This window comes from Hylobates moloch, unplaced genomic scaffold, assembly GCF_009828535.3.
Source record: "Hylobates moloch isolate HMO894 unplaced genomic scaffold, HMol_V3 SCAFFOLD_10, whole genome shotgun sequence".
Taxonomy (NCBI): Eukaryota; Metazoa; Chordata; class Mammalia; order Primates; family Hylobatidae; genus Hylobates; species Hylobates moloch.
The window spans coordinates 922,879-944,377 of NW_026652285.1; the positions used below are offsets into that span (position 1 = coordinate 922,879).

A 21,499-nucleotide genomic window follows, 5' to 3' on the forward strand; every position below is an offset into this window, starting at 1 on the left:
GCTACGGAAACGGCCCCCGCCTCCCCGGGATCCCGCCTCCGCGCCTCCGGCCCCGCCCGCCTCACCGGCCGCCGCCAACTGTCACCGCAGCAGCGGTGGCCGCCGCCGTCTTGGCGCGGCCCCGGGCGGCCTTAGCATGAATTATAATGATGAAGGTGGTAATAACAACTGGAATCAAATGTGTTTTTTTGCAGTAGAGAAAGCTTTCAGTCACATTATTCCACTTGATCTTCACAAAATCCATGTGTTGGCAGAGTGTTCACTGTTATTCTTATTTTATTTTATTTTATTTTATTTTATTTTATTTATTTATTTATTTATTTATTTATTTATTTATTTATTTAGAGACAGAATCTCACTCTTTCGCCAGGCTGGAATGCAGTGGCACAATCTTGGCTCATTGCAACCTGTGACTCCCAGGTTCAAGTGATTCTCTTGCCTCAGCCTCCCAAGTAGCTGGGATTGCAGGTGCATGCCACCATGCCCGGCTAATTTTTGTATTTTTAGTAGAGACGAGGTTTCACCATGTTGGCCAGAATGGTCTCGATCTCCTGACCTCGTGATCCACCAGCCTTAGCCTCCCAAAGTGCTGGGATTACAGGCCTGAGCCACCGCGCCCAGCCTTTGTCATTCTTATTTTACAGTTGATTAAGTGAAGACCAGAAATGTCAAGTGACCTGTCCAAGATTACACAAATAGCAAGTGCAGATGCTGGGAGATTCATATTCTGGTCTTTCTGATTCCAAAACTCTATGCTAAATGCAGATTAGTCCCCAATTTACAAGTGCCTGAATCGTAAAGCCTTCTTCAATCTAAAAACAAACAAACAAAATAACTAACACCCACATGAGCACAGAAATCACAAGTCCACTTGACCACATGACTATAAAACACTCTTATGCCATTGAACCTCCCATTCCGTGTTTCTGGTACTTAATGGAGGACAGAAAGCTTGTGCTTTCACAAATTGCCTACGGCTTGCTGGAGTAAAATGCTTTAAAAATATATTCTGTTCTGTGGAAATATTTTCATTGCCTCCTATTGGTTTGTGTTTGTTGGTTCAAGCATCTTTAATGAGATGAGGAATACTTTGCAGCCATGCTGCGTAATTTTCTAAATTATCACAGGTTAATTTATTCCTGAATCACCCAGAAGTTCTGGACAAAGAAATGCCTTCAGAAGCAAGTAACATCGGGCACCTTCTAGAGGAGAGTACATGGAGGGACCAAGTGGGAGCTTCTTCCCATCTTTTTTTTTCTCTAGGGCCTTCAACTTTCAATTCAATCCCTTCCCTGCCTTAGTTCGTAGAAGCTTCTTTCGAAGTCTTCTCTCCATGCTCAACTCTTGTTTCATCCATCACAATCTATTTAGCACAGAGCAACCAAGGTGATTCTTTTAAAGCAAATCTAAATACATAAATCACTTGTCCAAAATCCTTCCAGAGCTTCCAATTTCAGTTAGAATAAAGTCCAAAGGCCTGACCATGACCTCCGGGGCCCCACGTGATCTGCTCCAGTAGCACTCTCACTCCCACACTGTGCCCACTCAGCAACAGCCACACTGGCCTGCCGGCTCCTTCTTCACTTGCCAAATATTCTCCCACCTCAAAGCATTGGCTCCTCTCTGCCTCAAACACTTTTCCCTTAGCTATTTCCACAGCTGTTTCCCTCACATTATTCAAGTCTCATATTATCTCATCAAGGAGGCCTTCCCCCAAATTTTCTATATCCTTACATTATTTATATACTTTTTCATAGTACCAATTGCTACCTAACATTGCACTGCATATTTATTTACCTATTTAGAAAATATTCTGCCCTAGAATATAAACTTGAGTTAGGAAATTTGTGTGTTAGTGACTGCTCTATTCTCAATATCTAGAATAATGACTCCATATAGTAGGAACTCAATAAATATGTCAAACACATGAAATGAATCAGTAAATAATATCTTAGTTTTGGGGGCTATCATTTTGCATTTCTCTCAGGATATTCTAATGGGAGGGTGTATAGGGTAAATGAGGATTCAACAAGCCAGTTGGTATCTAAGCCTAAAATTTTTCTTAACATCAAATTCAGTTTCGGAATTACTTAAACTACAACTAAATAACCGTACACTTGGAGCTATCCAAGTTTTTTAGTTGATGGCATTCTTATATAGAGCAAACTTTTGTTGAGTATTATCTATGTACCAGGCACATCACATAGAGGGTACCTTGGACCCATACTGGGAAAGCAAATACGGAAAATGTACAATTGCTTTTCTCAAGAGACTCATAGTTTAGTATCAGTAGTAGTTTATCTTAGTAGTAGTTTACTTTGTGGGGATACTTTTATTTGAGAAATAAAGAAAGGAAGGAAAGGAGAGAGGAAGGGACCAGTCTATGTTATTCTGTAAGAAGGATTTATAGATAGGGTAGGAAAAGACTTCAAATTAGGAAAGAAGTTTAAAATGTTTGACATCAGTTTTTAGAAAGGTCTTGTCACATACTATCCAGACAATATTTTGTTTTTGTGTGGCATGAGAATAATTTTTATTAGATATGTTATAATATTTTATAAATGAATATTTGCCAATTATAGGAATCTTGTCTACCTGTATCTTCTTCAAGTAAAATTTCATGTTCCCTGAAATGACCCTAATAACTTCTGGAATAAGTTGTGATATATGAGAACATGTAGCTAATATTTCTGATTGTGATCACTCATCAGTTTCTTACCCACTGATAAAGGAACAGGAAATGTGATCATTTCATGTCTCAGTCATAAAGGTGCTTATATTATTGTAATTACATGTTAACGTTTTTTATCAAGATTTCAATTTTTAATAGAAAAAAATTTTGTGGTTTACTTTCTATTTTTTATTTTCAGTTTCTAAGATACCATTTAGCATACAGTGCACATATTACTCCTTCTAAAGCATGTAAGTATCTCACCTCCCTAGCCTCATCCTTTTGAATGTGTGTTTTGAAAATAGATCAGCTTTAGCATTTCTTACCATGAAAAAAAATCATAAATGGATAAAATTATAATATAACTTTAGCCTAAATTCTGTTGTTTTCCATTCTTTAATATGACTTACAAAACCTGACCAGGTCTATCATCTATTATATTATCCTAGACCAGTAGAATTGAGCGTCAACCCTCTTTAGGACTTGGCAATCTAGATGACTGATGAAAAAACCAAATGTGAGTTCCTTTTGTGGTTATTGATATTGCTATATTTCTATACCATCTGTTGCCTCTTTTCCTGGGAAAAAAGAACCCATCTCAATCTTCAAGGAGATCGTTCTTAAAATTTGTTGGATGGTCTACATTACTAAACTTCACTTCTATGTCTTTATATTCCCAGAGCCAATCATTTCTATGGAATTAGAGCTCCTAAGACTACAGGAAATTCATTTACTATCTCTCTTAAGATGAAAAGTAAATCCTGTAAGTTCATTTTTGTTTGTTATTTGGTTTTGGATTTTTAGCTTCATATTCTGTATCTTTTTCATGCAATAAGCTAATCCGCTGTGTGAAACTGGTTCTTATTTGGCTATATACTGAAATAAAATAAAAATTTTATTACTTTGAAGTAAATCTCTCCTGGAAGGCTTTTCAGAATTGTTCACTAATTAATAAATGTTAGTTTCTAAAACTGCACGGAGTACAAAAACACATATTAACACTCTTATTTTCATCATAATGGTCTTTTAAAATAGGCATGCATGATATTCTGTAAGCAGGGCTGAGCATATTAAGTTATTTAAGAAGAGGAAGGAATTGATTTATTAAGCAAATATTTATTAAACCTAAATTCTACAGTAATTCACATGACATTAAGCATGAAGTAATAGTTCATGGAGAATGGTAGTCTGGCTACCAAGAGAAAAACATATATAGAGTTTTCAGCAATGTAGAGCCATTCCAGAAGGATATAAGCAAAACAGAAAACCAGTATGAACACACCACATTACAGAAAACCAAAATCTTTTATAGGAATTAACTATTGGGGGACAATTCTTTATAAGTCTCTCACATTTCTGAATGTCTGTTGAGCAAGGACACTAACTGCCCTTTTATTCTTATTTTATTTATTTATTTATTTTGAGATGGAGTCTCGCTCTGTCACCAGGCTGGAGTGCAGTGGAGCTATCTCGGCTCACTACAACATCCGTCTCCCAGGTTCAAGCGATTCTCTTGCCTCAGCCTCCTGAGTAGCTGGGACTACAGGCACATGCCACCACACCCGGCTAATTTTTGTATTTTTAGTTGAGATGGGGGTTTCACCATGTTGGCCAGGATGGTCTCGATCTCTTGACCTCGTGATCCACCCGCCTCAGTCTCCCAAAGTGCTGGGATTTCAGGCATGAGCCACGGCACCCAGCCCTGCCCTTTTGTTCTTAACTGTCTTTCCAAGGATGTTTATATAGCAAACAGCCTTGGAAGTTAAAGATAGTTTTCCTCTCTGGAGCAAGGAGCAAGTTCGCTTAGTGTTCAACATAATAAAGGTAATTTCTCCCTCTGAAACAAACATCAGGCAGGTTTGCTAACTGCCGATTATGAAAGATTCTAGTTACCTAACTTAGGGCTCCTCAGCCATGAAACAAAAATTACTGCATAATTTTTCATTTAGAAAATTACATAAGGCCCTCTGCTTCATCCCATGGGAGGTGAGAGTACAGAAGAAACTGATGTAAACATGAAGCTCATACTGCTTTCTGTGCCGTAAGCAATAAAACCCTTTGTCTCTGACCAAAGAATCTCATGTCTTGTTAAAATCCACAAAACTATGCCAAGTTTGTTAGCTTGCAAGTAGGATGAAAATCTTACATCCTTAACAGTTCTTGACATTAACTGATATATATCCAATATTTACAGTTTTAACAAACACCACTAGAAAATCGCCCTTAACTGCCCTAGTTGTTGAAAGGGGAATTTAGAAATCACAATTAATTGTCCTTGGAAACTCCATGGAAGCTTGCTATCAATTCACAGAAGAAGAAAATCAGAGCATCATTCCCCATTGTGGAGCCTGAATTTATACTATTTGCTTGATCTGAAATTCTTATGTAAGAGTGTTTGTATTTTTGAAAGGAGATAATAGAATAGGCAAGATACCGTAAATCATAAGACAGTAGCTAAAAATTTTCTAGAATTCAAGGACAACAAGAAATTAAAAATGAAGGAAGTATGTTGAATCGTAGCTTCATTTGATGTCTCTCACTTTGCCACAGCACACAGGCCATTTTTCAGTTTCTTAACCCACTTATGCCTAGTGTTCCATTATTGGAACACTAAGCTTATGGGAGTTATTTATATCCTACTGCTCAAGGTCATTGCCAAGGTCTGATTTTTCACACAAAAAATTTGCAATCTCCAGCATAAATTTAAATATACCAAGCTCTGTTGCACTCTCAGGTACTCTGCATGTACGTTCCTCTCCTATCTGCCTGGAATGTTATTATCCTTGCTTTTTTATAGTGGGCCTTTGCCCGTGCTTTGAGTTAAGTGATACCTCCTCTAAAACTTCTTATCTGACCGCTTTATTTAAAATAGCCTCTTTTGCTTATCCTCCACTAGTCATTTTGTTTATTTCCATGGGTTATGGTTACTTTATTGATTTACGCGTGTATTTGTTATTGTTGTCCCTCTTGGTGAGAGAGGTCTTATCTTCACAGGCTCCACTGTATCTCCCTTGTCCAGCACAAGCCTAGCACGTAGAAAGCCCTCAAGAAATATTTACTGATTGATAAATAAAGAATGTGAGCACTTAATTGATTTGAACATAAATATAAAATTAAATAAACATGTAATTATAGTTATAAAATTATTACTTATATTTTATATAAAACTATAAGATGGTTGAAAAAGAAAATTCCCTTTTAATAGACTGTGACAACATGTTAAAATAATAATAATTCTAACAAAGCCCATTGGTAGCAGGAAGCTGTCAAGAAAAATGGCATAAGTGGGATAATTTCAATAGAAATAGTTTTATTTCGGCCGGGCGTGGTGGCTCACGCTTGTAATCCCAGCACTTTGGGAGGCCGAGGCGGGCGGATCATGAGGTCAGGAGATCGAGACCACGGTGAAACCCCGTCTCTACTAAAAATACAAAAAATTAGCCGGGCGTGGTGGCGGGCGCCTGTAGTCCCAGCTACTCGGAGAGGCTGAGGCAGGAGAATGGCGTGAACACGGGAGGCGGAGCTTGCAGTGAGCTGAGATCATGCCACTGCACTCCAGCCTGGGCGACAGAGCAAGACTCAAAAAAAAAAAAAAAAAAAAAAAAGAAGTTTTATTTCTGAGTTGATAATTTAAAAAATATAAATGTAGGCATATTATTGGCAATTAAACAGCTAACTCCCAAACAGAACTCAAAACAGATACCTGCTTTCTAAATTGACAGTTACATAAGCACACACACACACACACACACACACACACACACACACACACACACACCCTAAATATGAATGAACATGATTATATAGCAAAAGGTAGGATAAAAGAAAATAGTAATACAGCACTAAAACTACAAAATAGACCAGAAAAAAAAAACAGCTAACATTTTGTAGATAGAATAGGCTATTAAAAGGAATTAATTCTTTAAAATTGAGTCAAAGAACAAAACTCAACTATGTAGTATCTAGGAAGCAGTTCTAAAATAAAATAACCCAGAATATTTAAAAGTGAAAGAATGAGCAAGAATATAGCAGAGCCATGATACTAATATTACACAAAGAAATATTCCAGGCAAAAATATTACATAAAATAGAATCAATTTTATGTAGCTATAACTCTCAAGACTCTTTATCTATCAAACAATATAGATCTTGAAAATAAAAATTTCCAGGAAATATTAAACATGGAACTTTTAGTAAAAGATACAAGGAAAGCAAGAAAAATTAATTAGTAATATAAATGGGTAAATTAAAAGATTGAAAGATGGGTAAGTAAATCCAGAGCTGGCTATCTGACTCTCCTCCAAAAAGAAAATAATGATAGTAGAAAAAGATAAACTATCGGGTAATCTAATTAAGAAAAAACAAATAAATATAAGAAAATTAAAAGAATTAGAATACTTTTGTAAAAAAATTGCTAACAAGCTTAAATAGTTTAATGAAGTCTTCATAGAAGAAATGAATGGTTAAAATGAGTCAAAGAAGTTGAGAAAGTTGACCAAGCCCTCAAAACTAAGAAAACTACTTATTTAAAGACTACCACTCCAAGAAAGATTCCAAAATGATTTTTTTTGAGACATGGTCTCACTCTGATGCCCAGCCTTGAGTGCAGTGGCGCCATCACAGTTCACTGCAGCCTTGCCTTCCCAGGTTCAAGTGATACTCCTGCCTCAACCTCCCAAGTAGGTGAGACTACAGGCATGTGCAACCATGCTCGGCTAATTTTTGTATCTTTTGTAGAGACAGGATCTCGCTATATTGCCCAGGCTAGTCTTGAACTCCTGGCTTCAAGCAATCCTCCCACTTTGGCCTCCCAAAGTGCTGGGATTACACACGTAAGCCACTGAGCCAGTCTAAATTTTTAAAAATCATTATTAAACATATTATCCTTATGGTGTTTTTCCAAATCACTGAGAAAGTTAAATCACTCTTGATTATATGATTCTATATAAATTATTAGAATTTAGGACCAAGGAGTACACTAAAATAATGATACACCACGACCTAGAAAGGTTTACTCAGATTTAACTAAGGTGATCATATAATTTATTGGTTACACCAGAATCTTTATCTTGAAAGAGGTGGCTATTAATAATTACTCTTTCATATCCAACAGTTAGCCCATAAGAAATTGGTATTTGCTCCAAATTCAAAGTGTGAACAGAGTCCAATCCAGTCATTTTTCCATATTATTCTTATTCAGCTGTGTCTGAACCACATTAAGCTCTCTCCTAGTTTTCTGCAATAGTCCCTAACTGCTCCAGTTTTTGTTATCTTTGCGATTGAGCAGCAAGACAAATCCTTTTAAAATGTACATCAGACCTGATGCTGTGGCTCACGTCTGTAATCCCAGCACTTTGGGAGGCCAAGGCAGGTGGATAGCTTGAGCTTAGGAGCTCAAGAGCAGTTTGGGCAACATGGCAAAAATACAAAAAATACAAAAATTGGTCAGGCACAGTGGTGCCCACCTATAGTCCCAGCTACTCAGGAGGCTGAAGTGGGAGGATCGCTTGAGTCCGGGAGGTGGAGGTTGCATGAGCTGAGGTTGCACTACACCCCAGCCTGGGCAACAGAGTGAGACCCTGACTCAAAACAAACAAACAACAACACAAAACTACAACAGATTATAGCCCTTTCTGTTCCGAACTCTCTGAAGGCTTCCTATATAACTTAGAGTAAAAGTCAAAGTCCCTTTGACCAATAAAGTTCAATATTATTTAACCCCCTCCTCCTGATTCCTACCAACACTTCTCTCCCTCTAGTTCACTCCACTCCACCTACATGCATAACCTCACTGTTCTTTGAATTTACGAGTTAATTTCCTGTTTTAGGGTCTTAGCAGTGGCTTTCTTTCTGTCTAGAATGCTTTCCCCACAATTATCAGCCTGACTTATTGGGCTTATCAAGATGTCAGCTTCAAGGCTTTGTATGAATGTCACCTTCTAAATGAGTCTCCCTTTCAACTCTATCTAAATTACATCCACTCACCCCAACTGCACCACCCTACCTGAAGTTTCTTATCTATTTATTTTCTCCTTCGTTACTTACAATGTTCTAACATGTTATTTATTTACTTATATGTATTGTTTATTTTTGTCTGTAGCTACTAGATTGGTGCAAATATAATTGAAGTTTTGGACTTTGAATTTTAAATTAAGCTGAAACACATCTTTAGTAATCAAAATAGGAACCATTACAATCAACGCATTTTGGCCAATGAGAAATACGTTTATTTATTCCTGTAGTGTCAAAATCCATGCTTTGGGATTTGATGAACTCTTGGAAAGCATTTTCTGCATCCTGCTGGTTGTGGAAGCATTTTCCCTGTAAAAAGTTGTCGAGATGCTTAAAGAAGCGGTAGTCAGTTGGCAAGAGATCAGGCGAGTATGGTGGATGAGGCCAAACTTCGTAGCACAATTCGTTTAACTTTTGAAGCATTGGTTGTGAGACCTGCAATGGAGCACTGTTATGGAGAAAAATTGGGCTCTTTCTGTTGACCAATGCTGGCTGCAGGCATTGCAGTTTGTGGCACATCTCATCAATTTGCTGAGCATGCTTCTCAGATGTAATGGTTTTGCCAGGATTCAGAAAGCTGTAGTGGATCAGACCAGCAGCAGACCACTGAACAGTGTCCATGACATTTTTTTGGTGCATGTTTGGCTTTGAGAAGTGCTTTGGAGTTTCTTCTTGATTTAGCCACTGAGCTGGTCATCACTGGTTATTGTATAAAATCCACTTTTTGTCCCACGTCACAATCCGATCGAGAAATGGTTCATTGTTTTTGTGTAGAATAAGAGAAGATGACACTTCAAAACGACAATTTTTTTGATTTTCGTTCATCTCATGAGGCACCCACTTATCGAGCTTTTTCACCTTTCCAATTGCTTCAAATGCTAAATGACTGTAGAATGGTTGACATTGAGTTCTTCGGCAACTTCTTGTGTAGTTGTAAGAGGATCAGCTTCAATGACTGCTCTTGATTGGTCGTTGTCAACTTCCAATGGCTGGCCACTATCCTCCTTATCTTCAAGGCTCTTGTCTCCTTTGTAAAAATTCTTGAACCACCACTGCACTGTATGTTAGCAGCTCCTGGGCCAAATACGTTGTTGATGTTGCGAGTTGTCTCCACTGATTTACGACCCATTTTTAATTTAACAAGAAAATTTTAACGTAAGAAAATCACTCACATTTGCTTTTTGTCTAACATCATTTTCATAGTCTAAAATAAATATAAAATAAACAGGAAGTAATAAGTCATTAGCCAAAAAAAAGTGAGAAATGAGCATTAAAATGATGTACAACATAACCACTTTTATTTAAGAATATGTTTCAATATCAAATGTCAAATTTCAACAATGCAAAAACTGCAATTACTTTTGCACCAACCTAATACAAGGGTGTGAGTACCTCAAGGCCACAATTTCTTTCCCTTTTTTCTCTTTTGTTCTCTTTGTTCTTTTGGGCTCACATTAGATGGTCAATAAATAGTGTTGAATTAGTGGATAAGAGTTAAACATTTTCTTCTGAAAATTTTCTGTAATTTCAATTTGACTCATTATATAGATTCTGGTTCTTGTGAACATATTATTCTGTTTTCTCAAAGACCTGTCTGATAACTCCAGTGTCTAGATCTCCTATGGGTCTGTTTCTACTATCCATTCTTTCAGACATTCCTGTTCTTTCTCTGTATGCCCTGCTATTTTTTATTGAATATCTATCTGACCTTCTCTTATGAAAAAAAATTGCAGAAGTAATTTGAGTTGCTGGATGCTGTTACCTTCCTCCAGAAAAGATTTACCTTTGCCCTTGGCAGGCAGTTACATGAGAGAGGCAGAGTACTTTCTTTTAGGAAGTGAACTGATTCAAAACTAAACTTCAGTCTTTATGAGAGCTGGTCTTTTTTGGATAGCCATTACTTGGAAGTATTGCCCTTCACAGGTCCCAGCTGAAAGACTGGAGTATTTTTTCATGCCCTTCCTCCTTGGCAAGTCCTGAACTCTAATTTTTAGCCTGCTGAGCACCACAAGGTTGCCCAAAGTTCTTTTCAGTTATCCAGCCTCTCAAATACCTTGCTGGAAAAAGCAGAATTGAATATCGGGTTCATCTACCTGCACTCCCCTACTCTTCAGGATTTTAGCTCTCTAAATCATTTCTTCCCTGGTATCACTCAAACGCTATTCAACTTTTCTAGGCTTTTTTTTTTTTTCTTACAGCAAGAAGTTTGAATGATATAAGTTAATCACCATACTGGAAGCAGGATGTCCCAAGATTTACTGGCTATTCACTAGAAATCTTTGCATAAGAACACTTTACATAAATTTTAAATAATGCATTAAATGTGAATCAGCTATTTCCAACAAATTTGTTTCTTGCTTTTATAAAACCATATATTTAAATATTTCTTTAAACACTTAAATCAAGATATTGTTGATATAAAGATGATTTACCAGATTATAAGTGCTAAAATTATTTTTCCCTCATTGGAAAAATAAGTAAGCATCATCCCTCATGAAAGAAGTTTTTGAAGTCAATAAAAGAATCTTTATACTTGCATATGACACACACCATCTTCGTAATAGTAGACCACGTACTGCAGAGGAACATTTCACAGTGTATATTTTATCTTAAGAGATATCTTATCACACCACTTGCCCCTCCCTCTCCAAAAAAAAGTTTATGTTCAGCTATGTTTGGGAATTTCTACATATATGTACCTAGCTTGGGGACATGGGATATGTTTGTATTTTAAATGTTCTGAAGTGTTATACTTTAAAGATTTGCTTTAAAAAAAAAACAAATTTTTCTACCTTATTTAAGAAGATAACTTTTTAAAAAAAATTTACTGGCATCCCAAGGAAGTGGTTTTCCATGGGACATGCTTTAGGTAACCCTGTTCTGGAGGAAACAGAAAAATATAACATAGAGTCTCTACCTTCAAGGGATTTTTAATTAGTTGGACAGAAAAATATATTCATATTAATTAACCTGGAATATACAATTCAACTCACTTTACAAGAAACCAACACAAAAGAAGTCACAAGAAGTCATGATTAAGGGTGAACCTGATTACCCAGTCCTTTGTGATCAAGTAGGGCATAGTACTAAAATATCAAAATCCATGCCAGGGTTTAACTCAATTAGCATTACGAATTTGCAGCAATGAATGTAAAGTCTTTGAGGTCAAATAATAGGAGAATAATCTTTAAAAATTCCAGTGCTGAAGTAATGTTGTTTGCCTACCAAGGGTCACAGTATTTTTTATTTATTAACTTGGAAGGTTTAGGGTGCTTTCTGCAAATCTAGTGCAATAAAAATGAAAGCCATTAAAATAGCCTTGCTTCCCTGGGTAACAAACCCTGGACATTACAAGAGATTCAAAAATAACACACAACAGGCTTTTCCTAAATTTTTCTCATTAACTTTTTAAAGCCTCCTGACTTTGTGGAATCACCGCAGTAAGTTCTAAGTGATGTATAAAATGGAAAAGAAAATGTAGGCTATCCTCACTTCCTTCTGGGCAAGAGCACACCTGGGTTTTGTTTGTTTGTTTGTTTTGTTTTTAGCTAAATTACGGTCAGCATTCTTATTTGCTTCTATACAGACCTTTTAATGAAACAGCACAGCCACACAAACATGCACTGGGGAAACACATAAAATCAAAACTTCAGAATTCATTCGGATCACAACACATTTTACCTACTCTGATCTGGTATTTCTAGCTTTTATTATCTGTTCTCTCTCTTCCTTCCTCCCTCCCTCATTTTCTCCCTCTCTTTCTCCATCACCTCACAAATCAGACCCTCCCTCAGCCATCCACAAGCCTAAGTGGTCAAGCTTGCCTTATAACCAATCCTTTGCCAAGGGATGGGATTGGAGAGTCTCTGAAATAAAAAGAGAAAAGAATTTCCATGTTGGAACCAAAACAGTAGCATCATAGGCTATCTCTGTCATTACTCACGATTCAAGACAAGAATCTCCATCATGGTATTCGTGATTTCATAAATATCGATATTCATTGTCTTCCATGAAATAAAAATGCATTTTGCCTCTTGATGTGTATAGCAGCTAGCTAATTATAGAACTTTAGGGGACAGGTAGTGACAGGAGGCAGACAAATCCTAGGCAGATGGGGTGGGTCCCCAGTAAAACCCCACCTTCTATTCAAAAACAGCCTGAAGGCTGTAAGGCTAGACTGCTGGTTCTGGATGAAACCTGCAACCCAGAGTGAGAACATCTGTTCCTGTTTGCCCACCCTTTCCTGATTGGTTCTTTTTGAATAATGCTTTTTAAATAACAGAATGTTGCCTTTTTAAATACTACCTACGGCCTGCCCCTCCCTTCTTTGTCCATAAAAACCCCACTCTCAGCCACACTGGGAGAGAAACCACTTGACTTTGGGTGGCTGTCCACCTGTGCATCCCCTCTCTGCTGAGAGGTGTTTTGCCACTCAATAAAATTCTTCTCCCCCTTCCTCACTCTTCTATTGTCAGCATATTCTCATTATTCTTGGACAAGGGACAAGAGCTTGGGACCCACCAAACATGGGTACAGACAAGGCTGTAATATCATGGCCCTCTGCTCTTTGCCAGTGGAGGGCGGCCACCCCATGCAATGAAAGCAGTGGCAGGGTTGAGCCAGCCTTGGAGCTGTAGACACCAGAGCAGGGCAAAGGGCTGACAGAGCTGTTAACATGCTGCCATCTGTTCGGGTGTGGATGGGAAGACTAAAAGAGCTAATTAGAATGCTGTAACATCCCTTCTGCGGCTTTAGGGTCATGTGCACCCCTGCCTAGGCATCACTATCTCTCCCTATTCTGGATGCTGGGGTATACCACAGGAGTGGCTTGTGATATGCCTGGTCCAGCTGCAAGCACCACACAGAGCCTGCTCCTGTGCCAGCACTTGGATTGCCCACTTGGGCCACACGCTTGCTTCCTGACACACCCCCTCCTGCCAGGAGCTGAGAGTGCAGTTGTGGTGGCTGTGGGATCAATGCCAGAGTGCCACCAGTCACAGTCCACCAGGCTGAGTGGACAGTGTGTCTCCTGTGACAAACCTGGGCCCCAAGCAAGACCTGGGCAAGGGTGTCACCAGCCAGGGGTCACCAGCTGACAAGTGACTGAGAAAAACCCTGCATCAGAAGTTCAATAGTGTGTTTTTGGCCACAAGGAACAGAATAGCCACCAAAAAAAGAATTTATAAACAGTATGGGCTAATTTTTCCCACATAATGAAGAGTCTATAGACATGCAGATCAGGGTGGGTTAAGTGGCTCAGCAACGTCAATTATCAGGATTCTGTGTCAGTATCTCTTGGTCTTCAGCTCATGGTCACAAAGTGGCTGCAGTTGTGCAACTATTATCCTCATAGGACAATATCCAGAAGTAGAAAGGAAGTGGCAGCAATTTCTTCTCTTTTAATGCTTTCATTCAAGGAAAAATAAATATTTCCTAAAAGTCGGAGTAAACTGCTTTTCTGTCTCACTGGCCAGCATTCTATCTCCTGCCATATTTTTAGCCTCTACAGTGGTAGGTGGAATCTTTTGGCAAGAAAAAATGAGGCTGGTCTTCAAGTATCCAAGAGTATCTGCCACAGGAAGAGGAAAAGAATGTGCTTTCCTTCTTGTGTGGACTACTGATCCTGTTTAGAGAGCTACACGCTATGCATTTTACTTTTATCTGACATTAGATCCATTCTTGTTTTGGTTCCATTAGATTAAGAAAAATGTTATTGATTTTAAAAGTTTAAAAGTTATGTTTCACTTATTCATTTTTTTAAATATTATGAACCTTGAATTTTGTTGCTTTGAATGAGTTTTTGGTTTGTTTCAAAGCTCCTTGGAGCATAAAGGGGAGAGGCAGGTCATAGGTAGTATTAGAAAAGGCAACATTTGATCACTTAAAAAGCATTATTCAAAAAGAACCAGTCGGGAAAAGGGGAACAAACAGGAACAGATGTTCTCACTCCAGGTTGAGGGTTTCATCCAGAACCAGCAGTCTAGTCTTTCAGCCTTCAGGCTGTTTTGGATTGAAGGTGAGGTTTTACTGGGGACCCGCCCCATCTGCCTAGGATTTGTCTGCCTCCTGTCACTATCACCGCCTGTCCCCTAAAGTTCTATGATTAGCTAACTGTTATACACATTGAGAGGCAAAATGCATTTTTATTTCATGGAAGACAATGAATATTAATATTTCTGAAATCACAAATACCAAGCTTGACCACTTAGGCCTGTGGATGTCCAAGGGAGTGCCTTTATGTATACATTTTTTGTTGTTCTGTAAAGTAAGTCCAAAGCTTTTGGCAGATTTAGAAAGTATGTATCACCCCCTAAAAATTTAGAATCATCAGTAACAACGATTGTTTCTAATAATTCAAGGTATTTGTATAAACTGTTTTAGGACAAATCCCTCATCCACATTTTAGAGACAGTATTGATACAATAATCTCATTCTGTTTAGATTAATAGTTTCCCAAATTCATTTTTGCAGTTAACTCCCATAATATTTGTTGCTTATCCATATTATAGAACAAGGGAGAAATTACTGACCTTCGTCATGCCTGAATCCAGAAGAAGTCAATTGACAGTGAAAACCAGAGGGTATTTCCATAGTAAAATGTAGGTGGGAAACTCATTTTTTATTTTCTTTCTGTACCTTCTCTTTCAGCTGTTCAATAAGAGCTTATTGAGTTCTTGCAGTGTGCCACTGTTTCATTTCAATCGTTTCATGAAACTGCACACAAACATAAAGCTCTGGTGACATTTGTCCAAGGTCATACAACTAACAAGTTTTGGAGATTCAAAGCAGGACACAAAGTCCAAGGTTCCTTTTACACTGTCACAACTAGCTTTTTTTTCTTTTCAAAAAGTATTTAGAGTGTAATCGGTATGCCCAAGCAAAAAGAAAAATCTTTTCTGACAAAGCTACATGTTTAGTTGGTATAAACAGGTAGTAATTCACAGAATTCGAGGTAAATCTTCAAAAATACTTTCAAAAATGTCACTTCAGTGACAACATTGCACTTCACTTGACTACATTAAAACTCTTCACATTATGTATAATTGGTAATATGGGATACACATAGGCTCACATAACCAGAATCAAAAATCAAAAAGAATTTATCCTATTTTTCTGAATTTATATGCATAATCTTAATAGAATATAGTATAAAATATACAGAAAAACAATAAAATATTTAAATTGTATTTTAATCTGTAAGAAAAAAATAGTAGCCAATTTTTGTTATATTTCTATTTTGGTCATTGAGAGTTATACATTTAATTAAATGTAATTGTTTTCTCAATCTTGTGCTATGGATAATTTAAGTCTTCATTTAAATGTTAATTGCCAGTAACATCAAAGAAAGACCTTAATAATAACATTTTATTCTGCTTTAATTTTATAAAATTCAGGATATTTGTTTTGTTATAAAGTATGATGTAAGATAATGATTATGAAAAGGTGAAGATGAATATAAATTTCTACAATAGTTTTCAAACAATTTCACATAGTGATTTTCAGAAGAGTCAAATGTACTGTTTCCATGTTAGTTTCAACAAATGGAGCTTGAAATTCAGATAGCTGCAGTCAAGCTGCAAAACTCTTCTTCATTCAAAAGAGGAAATGATTACCTTCTGGTCTTTTCATTAGTTATCAGCAAGTTGCTACAATTAGATTAGGGATGGATGAAGACCTTATTTTCCATTTCATTCTGTGTTAACATTATCTATGCAGTGCATATTGTGTAGTTAATAGAAGTTTAAGGGAAAAAGGTTAAATAGATTTATAATTTTGATGGACTCAGTAAGAAACAGTGCTACAGTTGCCTGGTCAGACTGAAAATCAATTTGTGAGTATCAGAATGTGAACTCGTTTAGTTCCAAGCAGAACTATTGCTAGGCCATCTTTGGGGAGATGCTGGACTATTGTTTTCATCAGGTGCATCTGGGATGCCTAAGAATAGGTTGTTCTTAGAATGTGAACGATTCTAAGAATCTCATATTGAGCCAAGAGGTTCTTTCAGCATTAGCAAAGATAGCTCACTCACTTAATATTGTGCCAAAGAGACCAAGGTTCAAGTACTTAGAAAGGCTAGTGCTCAAATATTTCCGCTTGTTCGCTTGCACCTTTACCACTGCCATGAGAACATGACCAGGATGGCCTGATGAAATAAGAAAAATGCATGGGTCAGTGGCCCCTGTCACTCCAGCAAACAGCCAGCCAAATGCCAGACATGCATGTGACCCCAGCAGAGACCAGAACTGCCCAGCCAAGTTCAGCCTTAATCACCAGTCTGCAAACTTGTGAACTAAATAAATCTTATTATTTTCAGTCATTATGTTACAGGATGGTTGATTATGCAGTACTGCGTGGCAGTAGGAAACACACGCTTTGATAAACACCATCTCATACTAGGAGATGATAATGGGGATTGATTAGAATCCTATCATTAGTGCCTTCTTGGCTGGGGGCAGAGGGTAGAGAAAGACAAAAAAAAAAATAGGAATTTTTTTTTGTTCTACTTAGCAAAAGTAACCGGTATTTGTCTTCTTCTATTGAGGATAGAATGAGAATGGCCCTAACAGACCTTATACAGAAAAGCAAAGCTACTACATGACAAGCTGTCAGTGTCAAGGCTGGATGAACCAAGGCAGAGTCAGTGTTAACATAAAAGCTAAGAGTTGACAAGGGAAGTAAAAGAGATACCTGTTTCAATAATCCTGCACGCAGATTTGATTACTTCCTATTAAATGAGCAAATGAGGCCAGACATATTGTTGGTCAGTACAATTGCCAGATTTAGCAAATAAAAATACAGGATGCTCAGTAAAATTTGAATTTTAAATAAACGACAACAGTTTATTAAAATTATATCCCATACACTGGGCATGCTGTGTATTTTTCAGGAATTTGACTTCTGGAGAGAGGATTTGGGGAATAGAGAACTGATTCAGTTTTTAAATTATACTTTTCCTGTCTCTTTCTGATTTTTATTTTCTTGTTAGTAGCCTGAGGAATAATGTACAAAACTACCTTCTTTGCCATGTTTGTAGAATAAGCGATGAACCATTACTACGTATGAAGGTAGAGTTCAGTATAGACTGTGGATCTAGTAGAAAAATCTAAGTTTTCCAGCCCCTCTCCCATCTATGACACCTGTAAATTCACCCATAAACAACATGACAACCAGACACTGGCGAACTCCCTCTTTCCTTATCTTTAAACTACCCACTCATAGCTGACTTGGCTTTATACATAGTCCATTCCCAAACGCTTTACATATATAACTTTTTGCAAAGTTACATTGTCTGTTTTTATAATTATAAAATATCATCATTGTAAAATAAATCAGAAAATAATGGAAGAACATTAAGTTGAAAAGAGAAAACACAAATATCTGCCTCTGAAATAACAACTCTTAACATTCAGGTAAAAATCCTTCAACTTTCTTTATGTATATGGACAAATATATGTATGTTGTTTTTCCTCACACAGAAATAGAATTGTTACATATGCCTCTTGGTAACCTGTTAGCCTGACTTAATATGTTGTGGATTTTTTTCAATGTCAATAAATATACATTTACAACCTTGTTTTTAATGGCTGCAGTCAGTGAGTCTACAATACTTATTTAGCTCTTACTAAATGCAAGACATGCTGTATTTCATTGCATGTATACCCCATGATAGATTTAACCAATTCCTTATAATCAGGCATTTTATGTTGTTTATAATTATTCACTAGTATAATCAAACTCACAAAGAATATGTTTGTAAGCCTACAACTCAACTGATAGATGGGTTCAGGCACACTAGAGAGGAGTAAATGTTTTTGGAAATGTTCTGATTGTTCCAGGGCAGAATGCATGCAGATTTTCAATTTTTATGGATATTATTTGACATTCAATCAATAGACTATGAAAAAACTAGTCAATCGTGAATCAGTCAGCTCTCTTCTTTTTATTATTCCTGATACCTTTTCTTTTTGCCTCTGGTTTACTTATAGGTACAATTATACTCCCATGAGAAAGCAAACAAGAGTATGAGAAAAAGCATCAATAAATACATTCTTAGAGGGTGGTGTCCATGCCAGCATTCAGCCATGTACATTATTTCATTCATGAAGTATTTACCGATTGTCAAAAATGTACCAAGCCCTATTCTGGATATCACAAACAAAAGGACAGAATGGCTCCTTCCAAATGTTTTACAGTGTGAGCAGAGGCACATTGCTTACCACTTCCAAAGGTCTGTTCTTCAGCTATTAGGGTATATGGAGACTGCCAATTCCTCATACTTTCTCTAACAATAAGTATATATGCTTTGCCATTTTAATACAATAAATAATATTCATATAAAATGCTATTGTGACTAGTTGTAGGTTAAAAGTTGGGATAATGCAAGAAGTCATAAAAATAATAGATGAGTCATTTAGACATTTAAGCCTATTTAAAATATATTAAGGTGACTTTATTCCTAATATTTTCATGTATGGGCAAAGTTTTCCTATTTTGGACATGTGTCTGTTAAAACAAATCCAAGTGAATTACAAACACATTTCAAAGTATTATTCTGGAGGTGTTGCAAAAAGAGATGTAGTTCTAAATAATATCCATTCAAAAATTTTTCAGGGCAAATAACATCTTTAGTGGGAAAAAAAGGAGTACTAAATACACAGCCTAGCATGAAAAAAATTATTTAAAAGTGTAGGCTAGTCACAAAATTGGTTAAAATCTGGATTAATCAGCTTTTAATGCAAAAATATTGTGTAACAAACAATACAAAATTCAATGGCTTTGACAACACTTTGTTAATTTTCACTCATCACTGCTCTGCATGTTAGCTACAGCTCAGCTTCAGTGTGACTCCCGTTTAGTGGGACTCATCACTAGACTACAGGCTGCTGGTTGGATTCAGGTTTTCTGCATGTGTCTCCCATTTTGGGACCCAGGCTGAAGGAAAACTCAGGCTGAGGATCAGTCTGGGGCATGATCTTCTCATGGTAGGTGTCAGACTCTCAAGAGAGCTTGCAGAAATGAGCCAACCATCTTAAGGCCTTACCTAAGAACTGACACCCTGTCACTTTTATCTACTTTCCATTGGCTAAAATAAGTCACATGGGCAAGCACAATGTTAGTGGGTTGGGGAAATATAGAGGAGAAATGAGGTGAGTGAATAGTTAGTGAATATAATGTCACTCATTATCAGCTAGAAAAATTAAAAACATTATCAAAGATGGGCCAGTTAATGAGATGTACTACAAATTAATACAAACATCAAACAACAAAGTGTTGCTTCAAACAGGCTAAACATAAATTGTTGAAGTATGTTATTAGAAATCCTACACGGCAGAATTTTGATTTCTATCAGGATTGAAATCTTTCAATTTTTTTCTTTTTAAATAACTGATCAGATCTTCTTGTATAAACCACTTCTATAAGTCACCTTCTATGATTTTTATTTTCTATTCTGTGAGAGGGGAGAGAAAACCAAAAGCAATGTGAATGCATAGTCCTTCTAGATTCTTATTGTTTCTGTTTATCTTGTAGTTTATCTCACCTATATATAATTCAATATCAACCATATTTTTCCTAACTTACATTTAGTAAAACTTTCTATGCACTCAACTTAGCTTTCATGGAAATAGCACTTTTTTCCCTCTAGCAGCATGTAATTAAATTATGTGATTATAATGACAAGTATTGCTATTATAAAATGGTTTGAGAACAAACATATAGTATCTGTGGGACTTAACGGGTAACAGCAGAAATGAACTGCTACTTGCCATCGTATTTGGTTGTCCTTCCTATTAACATATCTATTGTGTTTTAGAATGGAAATGGAGGGCTAACGATTTAGTTTTCATGTATTTGATTACTAAAAGAGTCAAATGTATTTTTTAAACTTTTAAGTTCAGGGGCACATATGGAGGTTTGTTATATAGGGAAACTTATGTCATGGTGAGTTAAGCACTTTAAATATATGTATAAGCCATATATATTTCTGAAGGAGTTTATTATTTTGTTTATAAATATAAAATCAGAGTTTTTATAATCTAGTAATGTGTGGCAATATTACATATCAAGCTAATGGAACAAATTTAATGAGCTTCAAAGACAGGACACTTATTAAAATAATAACATTCATAAATTAATTGACATCAACATACTATTTACAAAAATTAATGGTTTATACCTACATATACACTCAAATTTAGTGGCATTATTATGTGGTACATGTCCTGTTTGTACATAAATTTTGGATATAATAAAGTTTTTGTGTATATAAGCTTCCACTTATTTCAATGAACATTAATGTATATTAGGTATTTGATTAGAAAGAACATTACTCATCAACAAGAAAGTTTATTTAAAACCCCCAGCTCCCTCAATTGCTTGGTTCTCTTTCTCTATCTAAATAAGTTACTCTTTCCTTTTTCTCTAAGATCAGTTACTGAGATCAAAGCTTCAGTGATGGTTTACCTTATGTGTAAACTTTTGGATATAATAAAAGTTTTGTGTACATATAAACTTCTGCTTATTTCAATGAAAATTAATGTATATTTGGTATACGATTAGAAAAAACATTACTTGTCAACAAGAAAGTTTATTAAAAAAAACCCAACTCCCTCAGTTGCTTGGTTCTTTCTCTCTATCTAAATAAGTATTCTTTCCTTTTTCTCTACAATCAGTTGTTGGATCAAGGCTTCAGTGATGGCTTACCTTATGTGTCAACTTGACTGGAACACAAGGTGTCCAGATATTTGGTTAAAGATTATTTTGAGTGTGTTTGTGAGGGTGTTTCTGGATAAGATTCACATTCCAACCAGCAGACTG

General features: G+C 36.6%; 1 long non-coding RNA gene across 2 annotated transcripts; it reads left to right on the plus strand.

Moving 5' to 3' along the window:
• The first annotated feature begins 95 nt into the window (after window positions 1-95).
• LOC131380657 (uncharacterized) lies at window positions 96-5,717 on the plus strand. Of its 2 annotated transcripts, XR_009215354.1 has the most exons (6): window positions 96-155; window positions 1,128-1,386; window positions 2,871-2,922; window positions 3,121-3,188; window positions 3,352-3,434; window positions 5,666-5,717. It is a non-coding gene; the product is annotated as an uncharacterized LOC131380657 (long non-coding RNA). The 2 variants fall into 2 exon arrangements; XR_009215355.1 differs by lacking the exon at window positions 96-155 and having other exon boundaries at window positions 1,054-1,386.
• Window positions 5,718-21,499: the final 15,782 nt, after the last annotated feature.